The sequence below is a fragment of the Micropterus dolomieu genome, linkage group LG04 (genome assembly GCF_021292245.1).
Source record: "Micropterus dolomieu isolate WLL.071019.BEF.003 ecotype Adirondacks linkage group LG04, ASM2129224v1, whole genome shotgun sequence".
NCBI classification, from domain to species: domain Eukaryota; kingdom Metazoa; phylum Chordata; class Actinopteri; order Centrarchiformes; family Centrarchidae; genus Micropterus; species Micropterus dolomieu.
In genome coordinates this window covers 21,481,589-21,493,605 of record NC_060153.1, presented here as the reverse complement: position 1 = coordinate 21,493,605, position 12,017 = coordinate 21,481,589, and the positions used below count along the sequence as shown (strand labels likewise).

Sequence of the window (12,017 nt, the reverse complement as noted above, 5' to 3'; positions counted from 1 at the left end):
ATATCACACCGAGATTACATTGCAAACAATGGGCTTTAAGAAGGCTTGGGAGCATGGGGGAAACCAATTGACCAAATAGTCTAGGTGTTGAAGGATAATTTTTGTCCTTCGTTGTTTTGTCTGTCCGCATGCTTCCAAGCCTAAAGTCTATTGTTTGTCATGTAATCTCAGTGTGATGTAACCGGAGATGGTGAGAGAAACCACCATCTCCGAGAAACAGATTAACATTAGATTAACAACACAGATTACCATTCTGACCATTCACAAGGTCACAATGCTTATGAATAGTCGGGTGTTAAGTCTCGTAAACACCAGAAATAATGTTAAACGCTGCACTGATTGCTGCGCACATCTGAAACATTCTTTCTTTCTTTTTTCACAGATGGCAGCATTACTGAATACATAATCAAAGAAAAACAGCATTTAACTGTCAAACTTATTACACAAAGACAATGTGCTTTATTATCTAAAAAATTTAAAAAGATTTTTCTGCCAGGGCTTATAAACATAAAAATAATATACATACATGTGCAGCCTTCTTTCTCAAACAACATTACACAGAAACAATGTTTTGTAACGCAGGGCAATTAATCTTGCTTGTAAAATGATCCATCCTTGCTTTATGCAACTCATTAGCCTAGGTGTTAATTTTTATCCTTATATCTCATGCCATTATGATTGGTCTAGTAACATGAGGAAATGAATACTGACAATTTCTATTTAATGGAAAATAAAGTAGAATAATAGAGGTTCTTAAAGTCCATGACCGATGAGACCAGTGGTAGAAGAAGTACAGAACTCAGATCTTTTGATAAAGTGAAAATATCTATTCCCCAATGTAAAAATACTGTATCTGTACTGTACAAATAAAAGTACTGCAATCCTCCCCCCAAAATCCTACTTCAGTAAAAGCACAGAAGTATTACAGGCAAAATGTACTTATGGCATCAAAAGTAAAAGTGGTCACAAGCCAAAAAGGTTGGGAAACACTGGTTTATGCATCGCATTTTACAAACTTATCTAGTCTTAATCTGAAAACAAACCAATAACTTCAGATGTGACATTAATGTAGTAAAAAAGTGATTGTGAAGTATAAATTAGCAAAAAAAATCAAAGTAGCTCTCCAAAGTGTAATGAAGTACAGTGCTTGAGTAAATGTACTTATTTACACACTGTAAATCTGTTGAGGTGCAGATAGTTTCCATAGATCCATCTGTACTTTTACATTTATTCATTGAGCTGACACTTTTATCCAAAGCAACGCAGGATGTGTCACATTGGGGGATTGAACATGGGTCTCTCACACCAAAGGTATGTGTCTTATCCACTGCCCCATCATCTTGGTGCATGGAAGTGCCATCTACAGGTTGTCCACCAGCAGCCTAAGGCCACTAGATGGAGGTACAGCTACATATTCATTTTATCTTTTTATCCACAGATTTTATACAGTCTGTGATACAATCTCATATTTGATATTTACTTGCATTCATTGCACAACGAAATGCATCATTACCCTAAATAATTGTATAGGCACCATTCATTTACAGATGAAAAGGACCTATTTGAGTTCACACTCATTAAGACAAGGTATATTTTCTGAAATACAATGTAGTATACATTGTCCAAAATATATACTTTATTACAGGTTTACACATGTTTAAAGCCTATGTTGTGAAAATGTTCCTAGGTAGTTCTGCTCAAGACATGATGCACATCAACAACAACCCGCCTGAGTCACGTGTGCTCCGTCTCAAGCAAGGGATTTGCGAAAACATGCCTCGTCCGTTTTCGGTGAATGACATTTCACTTCCTGCCATATTGTGAGCGCGTGGTTCCGCTTTAGCCATATAGCCGCCGGCATACTAGATCTACACCGTCATGTGTGCTGCCTGGACAGCCGGCAGGGAGCGGGTTAACACCATTGCATTGATTGCACGTCAGTGAAAGTGCTCGGATGCGTCGTGGTTGAAAGAACCATTGAATTCAAACCGTGAGACAAGGTCGCATGTGTTTCTGCAGGTCGACTGTCAGCTCCTAACCCGAGACCCTGGAGACCCTTTCTGGAGGTATTTGCATGATTTTATTCATATGTTTTGTCATTTAAACAACATTTCTTAAAGGTATGCGTTGCTTTGAAGGTGTATACCTTTGCTTTGCCTGCTTAAAGCTGTTTACTGGTGTTTGAGTGAAAACAAAGCAAGTGTATGAGTCATATGCTGACCAGGAGTACTCGGTGGCATTTAATTGTATTATAACACTGATTACTGTAATAGTATTATTTAATAATATTTTTTTTACTTAGTTATCTGGGACACCCAAACAGCTGCACTGTTGTTTACTTTGAGTAGACTTCCATAACATGCCACAAATAGTCTACTGTGTGAGTTGCTTTGCTCTTTTAATGATGAAAAAGATGAGTTATAAGATGAATTAAACGTGTAGACAGCGAGAGTGCCACTCATAGCTTTTGTTCATTTAGGTGTTGGTTTAAAGTTGGAGGGAAAACAAATCTCTTTCAAACATGCCAGGGTTTTGGCAGTGCTCTTTTTGGAAAAGGTCAAAGGTCAGGGTCAGTTACAGTATAGCACCTCCTGCAGCTGATAAGGAGATGATATATTGATACCACAAGTCATGTACTAATGGAGAAAAGGACAGTGTTTTAGCAGAATATACAGGAGTTCAGTGTGCTTTACTGTGCCGTTTTGCTTTTTTTGTAGTGTTCAAGTGACCAGAAGCAAGCATAGTAGCATACTGTAATTTGTCACATATTACAAAAGGATGTATACTGAAAGGATAAAAATAAGAAGCCTCTTTAAACCCTTTACATGTAGATTTATTTATCCTTGAATAGCACCTTTCACATTATTCCAATGGTATGGTTTTTGTCTTTTTAAAAATTCCTGATGGGGAATAGTGTGTGTTGTCGCTTTTAGCCCGTTCATTTTCCCTTGACTGTTTCCTTTGGTGGGTTGCTGTCAGTAACAGTAGGCTATACTACAAGTCGCCAAAGTAAGAGATCTTCGAGTCTTACGCAAACAGGCTTTAAAAACAAGTGCAATGTTGAACTGCTACAGGTTTTGACCCAAAGGCACTGTAAGTCTTCATGGTGTACATGATGGAGAGTTTTACATTACATTTAGGTTCAGCTACTTCATCTTCAGTCTAATTTACAGTTTCAGATCAGGATGCTGTTATTTTTTCATGGGCAGAACTAAGTCATTTTATGTATTTGTATTGCTGAGTTATTGGCAACTATTCATAAATCCAGAATTAGCCCCAGACTTGTAAGAGTTTTGCTATTCTCTCACAGCCAATATGTTAATGTGTTATTCACTTCTGGTTTATGTCACCAGTGCAAGTTGAGCCTACATATTGACAAAAAACAGTACAGCAAGCAGTGCTTAATATTATTACTCTGTGCGTGCATGCAGCTCCTTCTATCTTCTCGCTTTCTTTCAGTTTCACGCTAGTCATTCCATGTTTTTCTGCCCAGAGTCTTTTTTTTAACTCTTGTCATGCCCCCTGGTTCTGAACCCACACCCACCCCATCCCTCTCTCCCTTCTCTTCCCCCTCAAATCACATGTTCCACGCCAGCACCTCCTCAGCACCTCTGGCTCTTGGATATTGCTCAACCTGTAATGACTCTGAGTATATCCATTTCCACACCAAAGCCTGGCCGTCTGAACTTAAAAAGGGCCCAGACAAATATGATGATTGTCTCTGAAAGGCCTGTAGTCTCACATACTTTTCAGATTTTTTCAGTCCTCTTTTTTTACCCTTCCCTTTATTTTGTTCCACAGAGCTCTCTGAAAAGCAGTGAATGTTCACCATATGGACCTGAAATCTAAAACGGTATTCCCCTAATTCTCTGATGTACTCAGATAGAAGGGGGCCCTCATTCAAAATCCTCCAGGGACCTCCTATAAATGAGATGTTTAACCCAGAGCCAATGATGAAATACATAGAAAATGCAAACAATCTCCATATTTCTATTTCCTTCCCCTCTGCACATCCTCTTTGATGTAAACTCCATTTTCTCGCTTGTTTTGCTCCGAGTGTTTCATAAGGTCCTCATGAATATTGCAGTTGGTTGGGAATCTAGGGAGGCAAGATGGTGAGGTTTCTGTCTCTTGTAGCCAGTTTTAGTTGAGTAAAGAGGAGGAATATTATACTTTTTAAACTTGAAATTAAAGTTGTTTGCAGAGACAGCTGTAATTAGTTTTCAATCTGATCCTAGCCTTTTTTCCAAATGACTGGTGATAATAATGATATTCTTTGCACAGCTTCAACACATTAAAGGTCCATTAGATTACACTAAACAGTTTGTGCAGATTAGTCAAAGTGTCTTGTAGCCATTTAATTAAAGGCCCAAACTCTTCCTTTCTATCTCCACTTTCTCCATAAATGATGATCTAACACCATCCTTTGGCACACTTAATATCCTTTAAAGCCAGCCTCTCAGTCCATACTGACACCTAAATACCTAAATATTGGCAGTTTAGTTGCCCTGCCCACATGGGCTTACTGGACACTGAGTTCTACAAAAATGTGTCACAACTGTTTTTGATGAAGGGGGTGTGCCGAATCTCCAGACACGAACCACTAGCTTGCTGAAGAATGTGTTTGTGACACTAGTGATTAAAATTGACTGTGTTGTTATTTGGACATTTGTATGTATTTAGAACAGCTATGAGTACATCAGAGCCATGCAGCTTTTGCAAAATAATGTACTAGCCAATCAAAATGTAGTATTTTCCACAGCCGTATTGTATTTGTAATGTAATATTGACCTTTACATAGCTTGCAGAATAACATTTAGATAGCGCTAAGCAGAGGAGGGGACTCTTCTGTCTCAACACATCTGCAGCAGTCTCTTTGTCTAAACTGTTCTCTCTTGTTTATTTTCTCTCCCCTAATGAATGGTTTTATAATCACCCAAAGCACAATGAAGCTCAACTAAGATCTTGTGATCCATGCCGAGACACAGGAAGTACATTGAGCACTGTTGGGCGAATGGACTCAGCCTCATAGATTAATAACAGAGTGGCAGTGACCGGTTGAGTGGGTGCAGTCTGCAGGGACTGTTAATGAGGCGTGTCCATAGTAGGACTTGATTGCTTGGGAATGTTTTTGTGGAAACAGGAACTGAAGAGTGAGGATGGAGATATCGAGGGAGAAAATATTTGATTAATGTAGGGGTTTTTTTTTGTGCTTTAGAAGGGAGCTCATTGGGTGTGACAGGTGTGTTGAAGAAGATGATGTGCTCTGGTCTTGATACCTGCAAACTTAAATAAAACGTTTTTTGTTTTTTTTTACAAAAGAGAGCGTGTATCTGTGTTGGTGAGCCTGAAACCAGTGAATTTGAACCTGTCCAGAGGACTGAGATGACTTCATCATTACCTCACTGTGCTCTGCTAGATGACTTATCAAAAACATGTGGCTCCACTCTCCCTGCACGCTGCAGATTGACTGCGTCTTGGATTCCAATGTTTTTCCTTTGTTGGAGGACGTGTGTGTTTGCGCGCGAGTGGGCTTCATTTTATTATCTTGGATGTTCTTGTCTATCTCTGGGTTTTGACTTCATCTGTCGTTCATTTGGCTTGTTTCAGCATGTAGCTCTGGGTTTGGTCAGACCGGGCTGAGGCCTGCTGTGTTGGACAGCATTATACGTTGCTGATTCTGTGAGCCTGTGTGTACGTGTCTGTTACGCCCACTGAAAGCAGATGAAAAAATAACAGGGATAACATTTTATTAACCATATTATTACACAACCACACTAGACAGTGCTTTTAAAGGAATAGTTTAACCTTTATTTGCTTTTTTGCTGAGAGTTAGATGAGAAGATCAGTACGACGCTCATCTGTATAGTTAATCTGAAGCTACCACTAGCATTTTGATTTTGTTGCATTTGGACAGAGCCAGGCTTGCTGTTTCCCCCTGTTCCTCGTTGTTGTGCTAAGCTAAGCTAACCAGCTGCTGCATACAGTATTTACTGTACAGACTGGAGAGTGATACCGGCCTTCTCATCTAACTCTTGCCAAGAAAGTGAATTCTAGAAAAAAGCTTGACATTAAAGTAATTCGGCCGTGATATGGTGGCTATTTTTGTGTGGTTGTTTATTTAGTTGGTAATATATGATCTCTGGTTGGCTACTGATGCCTACTGATAGTAGGTGATCCTGATAACGTTGCATTGAGTAGCATTGCTGATCTGCAACTTTGGTGTTTTATTTTTTATGCTCTGATTCCTCTGAAGGAGTCAGGCGAAGCTGAACGGTTGTTTCATGCTATTGTGCATCCACGATCAGGGTGCTGTTTGATGTGATACATGTGTGGGCTGAGTGTTTAGATTCCAGAGTTGTTTGGTTGCCAGAGCCAGAGGTCCCAGTGGGGCGGGGTTAGAATAACCTTATTATACACTTGTGGGTGGATGAATTACTGAAAGCATCCGGCCGGACGTGGAGTACAGCTGACTTCTGTCCAGCATGGGGAAGTCTCTGCGTCCATATGTGCATACGCATGCTATCACTTTGGATGTGTGTGTGTGTGTTTGCATGTGTGTTAATATGTACATGTGCCTATGTTTTTTGCATTGGTTTCGTAACATGTTTGTGTGTACACAGGCCTTTCTCTGTCTGTGTGTGATGGGGCAGTCCCTGGCAGAGCGTCTGCCCCGGCCAGCAGTGGGTCTTCCCATGCAGTAAGAAGGCGTTTGCATAGATTTTAGAGTGGAGTAACCATGGCAACGGGGTCAGCCTCCGACCATGGGAGAAGGAGAGGTGCCAAGTTTTGGGCCAAATGAGCTTTTGAAGCAGACAGCGGCTCTTTTGATCCCTGCGCCCGTCACCTTATTAAAGTGTCCCTCTGGGGGTCAAACATCATGAGATCATGAAAGTTCTAAGCCGACAAGGATTGGATTTTGAATCATCTGGAGTGTTAATGAATGATGAGACTGAATATGTTGTATCTTATTTGAGAGTACACTTTTATTATCCAGTCATTGAATTTATGAACTTGAGATGTGAGCTGAAAATCAACAATTCTGTCAAGCGGAAATACCAATGATCTGGTCTTTTAACATCAGATTGTTATGATGATATAACCAGAACAATTTATCAATTCTGGCCTTGCAAGGTTAGGTACATGAATCCTTATTCAGTTATCTGTCTTAAAGGTTGATTTTACTGTTGATGACCAATAAAATGCTTCCATTGTGAGCAGGGAATGACACTGACTCGGTATGCTGTTTAGCCTGGGTTGCTTGCCAGTCATGAGGCGGGGGGGGGGTTCCTCCCCGCTACTGTGCCCCGAGGGTCTGCATTAATATGGAGATTAGATTAGAAATCTTCCAGGTCACCTAATCTCCACAATGAATTGACTGTCATTTTGCATATTTACCGGCAAAGGAAAAATACTAGGATGTACAGTGAAGTAAAGCCAATGGGGTTTTTGTTCATTAGCCAGTGTGAAGCCATTCTGCACTGTGTGTTCATGCGAGGTTCATTAACAGCTGTGTGTGTGTGTGTGTGTGCGTGTGTGGCTGGCCACGTGAGGAACTTCTGTGGATGCCTTCGTTAAGGGTGTTGATCCCCTCACCGTGTGGGGATCTGGAAAGGATGCACTGTTTCTGCATGTGACGAAAAGCTCACATTGTGTGCGCGCGCACGCGCGTGTGTGTGTGTGTGTGTGTGTGTGTGTGTGTGTGTGTGTGCGTGCACGGTATCTAAATCCATGAAACTGCCTGGTCTTTTCTTCTCTCTATTAAACCATGTTTCTCTGCCATTTTTATTACCCTGCTATAAAAGTCCTTCAGTGTAACATAACTCGTCCGTACATACACACACATGGAAACACATACAGCTTCAGCCCTGAATCCTTCATTGACATTTAGCTTAGACGGTATGCTTTGTTCATTCTGAGTGACTTTCACTGAGTTTGCCCTTTATTTTGTCATCACTGTATAGAAAGATATATCACTCTGTGACTGACCTTCTGTTTAATGATCATGCGGGTTAGCAACGTGTATTTCTAAAGGGGCACTCACTGGATTTTTAATTCTTACCGACACAACGTTGATGTCAGTACTGTGCTAGTGATAAAAATTAAAAAAATGCAGTAGCACTTGTTGTCGCACTGGTTCCTTTCTCAGCTGGTTGATCACCAGCTGTGTAATTTTGGAATTTCTAAATACAGTATTGGTTTATGTGCTGTTAACCACCATATTTGAATGTGGATGCTTTTATTGGTTGTTTGAGGTGTGAGAATGTGTGGCAGAGAAGGGCTGAAGACCCAAAATCTACATAGAATTGAAACTCTGCGACACTAAGTGTCACAATAATTATTGTTTTATGCATCTGTGTGTATTTCCTTTCTAATGACATCTTTGATATGTTTCTCCTGGTAGATCTCATTTGTTGTTGTAGCTATTGTCACTTAATAGACATTATTTTAACTAGTTTAGTCTACAGTTTGGAGATTAATCATATTGGTAATTCAATAAATTCGATAAATATAGTTTATTGCCCATTTCTTTTTTGGGAAGAACTGGAAAAGCTAAATGGCCCAACATTAAGTTCATTCATAGGGCTGATTAATCTTAAACACCAGAAAGCATTGAAAATTGCCCATCACAATATCCTAGAGCACAAGATGATGTCTTAAAATGTCTTGTTTTGTTTGACCAACACTCAGAAACCCATAAATACTGAATTTACTATAATGTAACACCAAGAAAAGTAGCAAATTCTCACATTTGAAAGCCTGGTGAAAAAGCAAAATCACTTAAGTGATAAATGAATTATCAAAATAGTTGCCAAACTGTTTTCTTTTGATCGACTAATCATCACATATCTACGTTCGTCTGAATTTATTCATTTTCACCTTTAGGAATACAGTGATCCAGTGGAAATTTCAGCTGAATCCAGTAAAGAAAAATATGTGTTTGAGTTTTTGCATATTTGAACTCTGGTTGGCCTCATGTGTCCAGGAAATATGCTTTATTGCCTCTATGACCAAACATCTACATTTACCACATCATCTGCCACTATTTTAGCAGGCACACCCATGCCTTGGTTCCTGTTTGTGAACACACACACTTACGCACACACTGTGGCATTGTCACATCACACACCCAGTGACAAATCACTGTTGGCAGCACTGAGCTTAGCTGGCTGCTGAATCCTGGTGTTGGTGTGGGTATGTACTGTGTGGTCCTCCTCTGTTGTCTCGTCTCTAACTGGGTCAGCTTGTGTACTAAATGATGAATCTCATCCTCGCTGCCACTGAACTAAAACGCTGTGTCACCACTGCCCGCTGTTGTCTTAATGTTGTGTTTTGGCAGTTATTTGTTGTCCTTTAGTCATGGTTTAAATTGATTTAGTGTGCTCTGTTTGGATGTGCAGTGTTGTACGGCGGGACAAGACGTGACAAGAAGCCAAATGTCATCTTACAAAACCGTGTTGTGATGCTTACATGGCAGAAAAACTGGTGGTTACTGTTGTTTTGATTTTGATGACAGCTGAGAATACCACACGCTCAATAGTGTGGTCTTTCTGCGTTTGTGCCTCCCAGAGACCACTTGTCAATCAGTCGTGTGTGTTTTTAGCACATTGACTTAGCTGGCCATGGTGATAGGTTGTATTTAAAGGTACTGTACATCACTTGTGTGGTGGTGCTGGTGGTGGAGCGTGAGCGATGTGTGTGGCGACACTGGATCCGTAGGACCACCGTGGTGCTAATGCATAGTTTGTTTATTTCTTCTCCTGCTGGTTCACAAATAGTCACGTTGCCCTGGTATATGTTTATTCAGTTATATTTGCTAATATGACCTCTCATCCTTGGATACATAGCCAAAAATATCACTCAGGAGACCGTGCATACAAATATACACCATTGGTCATAGTGTGTTTGTTTTGAATATTGTTTCTTAATATCATACCGTATCATTGGATCCATTACAATTGTGTGCCGTGAACAGACACATGTGATGCATATACTTTCAGTAATGTATCTGGTTACATCCTTGGTGTACATTTTTAAAGAGCAACTAACACCGGCTGAAAATCTTGTTTTTGATGACCTACTGCAGACATTGCTGCAGTAAACTAAACGTGTACTCTAGGGTATGTCAGTACACCATTACATCACTGCTGGGTGTGGTCAGAAGTTTGAGTACCTGTAGGCTGACAAGTAGCTGCAGGTTCCCTGACAAAGTGTGAGGCTCAGGCACCAGAGCATTAGGGGATTACTTCCAGTTCTGGGCTGCACCGAATCGTTACCCACAGCTCCCATAAGCACATAATACTACACTATAAGAAGTACATCTGCTGTAATATTTAATATTAAAATATATATATATATATATATATATATATATTAGTAATTAATCTGATCCTTACTGTAGATAAAAACTATATACTGTATTCAACCTCAAAGCCATTTACTGTCTTTCGTCCAATGTGGTTTGAGGTGATAGCTTCGCCTCAGCCTGTGTTCTCACCTCAGTATATATTCAGGTCAGTGATTCTGCAGGACAAGTCACTCTACTGTGCGTACAGGAACAGTTTGTATTCATCTGCCTAAGGGCAGACGCATGTCGTTAGAGATGCATGCTGCATTCTGTTCTGTAGCCCCCTTTGGGCATCACTGAGCAAACTGTGAGTTTGTGGTGTCTGCAGTGTGTGTTTGTTTGTGCACATAGTATACATATTTTTGTGTACTAAACAGGTTGTTTTGTCATTTTTTGGAGTGTTAATATTTTGATGTGCAGCCAAGTGCACTGCAAATGTTTGTCTTGCAGAAGATCTGTTGGTGCTTTTTGTTTGAATAGTAAAACCAAGGTGTGTATAAGTTTTTAGGGCTTAATGTTATGCTATAAAATTATTCCAGAATCTATTGCCAAAAGAATGAAAAGCTCTGATATGAAATACAGCATACAAATGTATGTATCTGTGTGTTGCAGAGCAGGTACAGCACCAAGCCATCTGTCTCTGCTCCCACCGGCTGTCACTCATCCTCTCCCGTTATCTTCTCAGTCATTACAGAGGGAAACCTGTGGCTGAGGCTGAGCAGAAATGAACAAGCTGATCATCTGATAGCAGATCACCTTGTAAGTGTTCCCTGTCTGTTACCAGTTTCAGTTACTCAAGGAGCAATGTTGCATTACATCCTGTACATTCAGATGTCAACACAACCCCTCCTTTAACGGAAAGATCCACCCTAACATAATTAAATACTGTCAGAAAAACAGTTCTTTGCATTTGTCTATCCAGTAGAATGGCTGACAACAGAAATTTTAGATATCTGAAATGTCAGCTTTAAGTGCCAGGTAAACATAGACAAAAATTCCTTGTCCAATTTTCACTGGGATAAAAGGATCAAACCACCATTCATTTTCTGTGATTAACTAAATGATAAATCATGAAAAGACTACCCAGGAACCCCTTCTATTCATCTATCCCACTGTAAAGAAAAAAAAGAAAATCAAAATATGTAATGTGACAGAAACTTGTTTTAAGCTTTATTTTGAGATTGGTTTTGCTTTTTAAGCATTTAAAAACTTTCTCATGACAAATACACTTCCTGTCTTATCAGATGGATCGCTGCCCACATGCTCACAAAGTTTCCATGGAGGATGTATCTGTTCGGAGTCAGAGTTGAGATACCCTGTGTGTGTGGTGTCGTGTCACATGTCTCGGACTCTTGTCGTAGGATAGGAAGTATGGGAAGGCTGTATTTCCTTTACCTCAGCAGAGGAAATCACTAGATAGGACCCATCTTTTGTTTTGTACTTCCAGGACACAACATGTAGCAGAAGGCCATGTGATATCCCTGCATAACATGTTTCTGTGACCTTTATGAGCCTGTCACACAGTGTGGTGTTCCAAGATCGATTGTTAACTTAGACGAGTGACGTCATTCATCGTGTGGACTTGGTGTGTGGGGGTGTGGCCTAAAGATGGTTGAGCCTGATTGTGGTGGTGGTCTTAATTGAAAAATGTGTTTCATGACATTTGGGA

The 12,017-nt window shown here is 40.2% G+C and overlaps 1 long non-coding RNA gene across 2 annotated transcripts in view; it reads left to right on the top strand.

Moving 5' to 3' along the window:
* The first annotated feature begins 1,810 nt into the window (after positions 1-1,810).
* LOC123969249 overlaps positions 1,811-12,017 on the top strand; it is a 38,988-nt gene continuing 28,781 nt past the window's right edge. Inside the window, exons 1-2 of one of the 2 annotated variants that reach the window (XR_006824696.1) lie at positions 1,811-2,066; positions 11,034-11,107. This is a non-coding gene — a long non-coding RNA (uncharacterized LOC123969249). The remainder of the gene's footprint in view (positions 2,067-11,033; positions 11,108-12,017) is intronic. The other variant, XR_006824697.1, reaches the window with a different exon arrangement.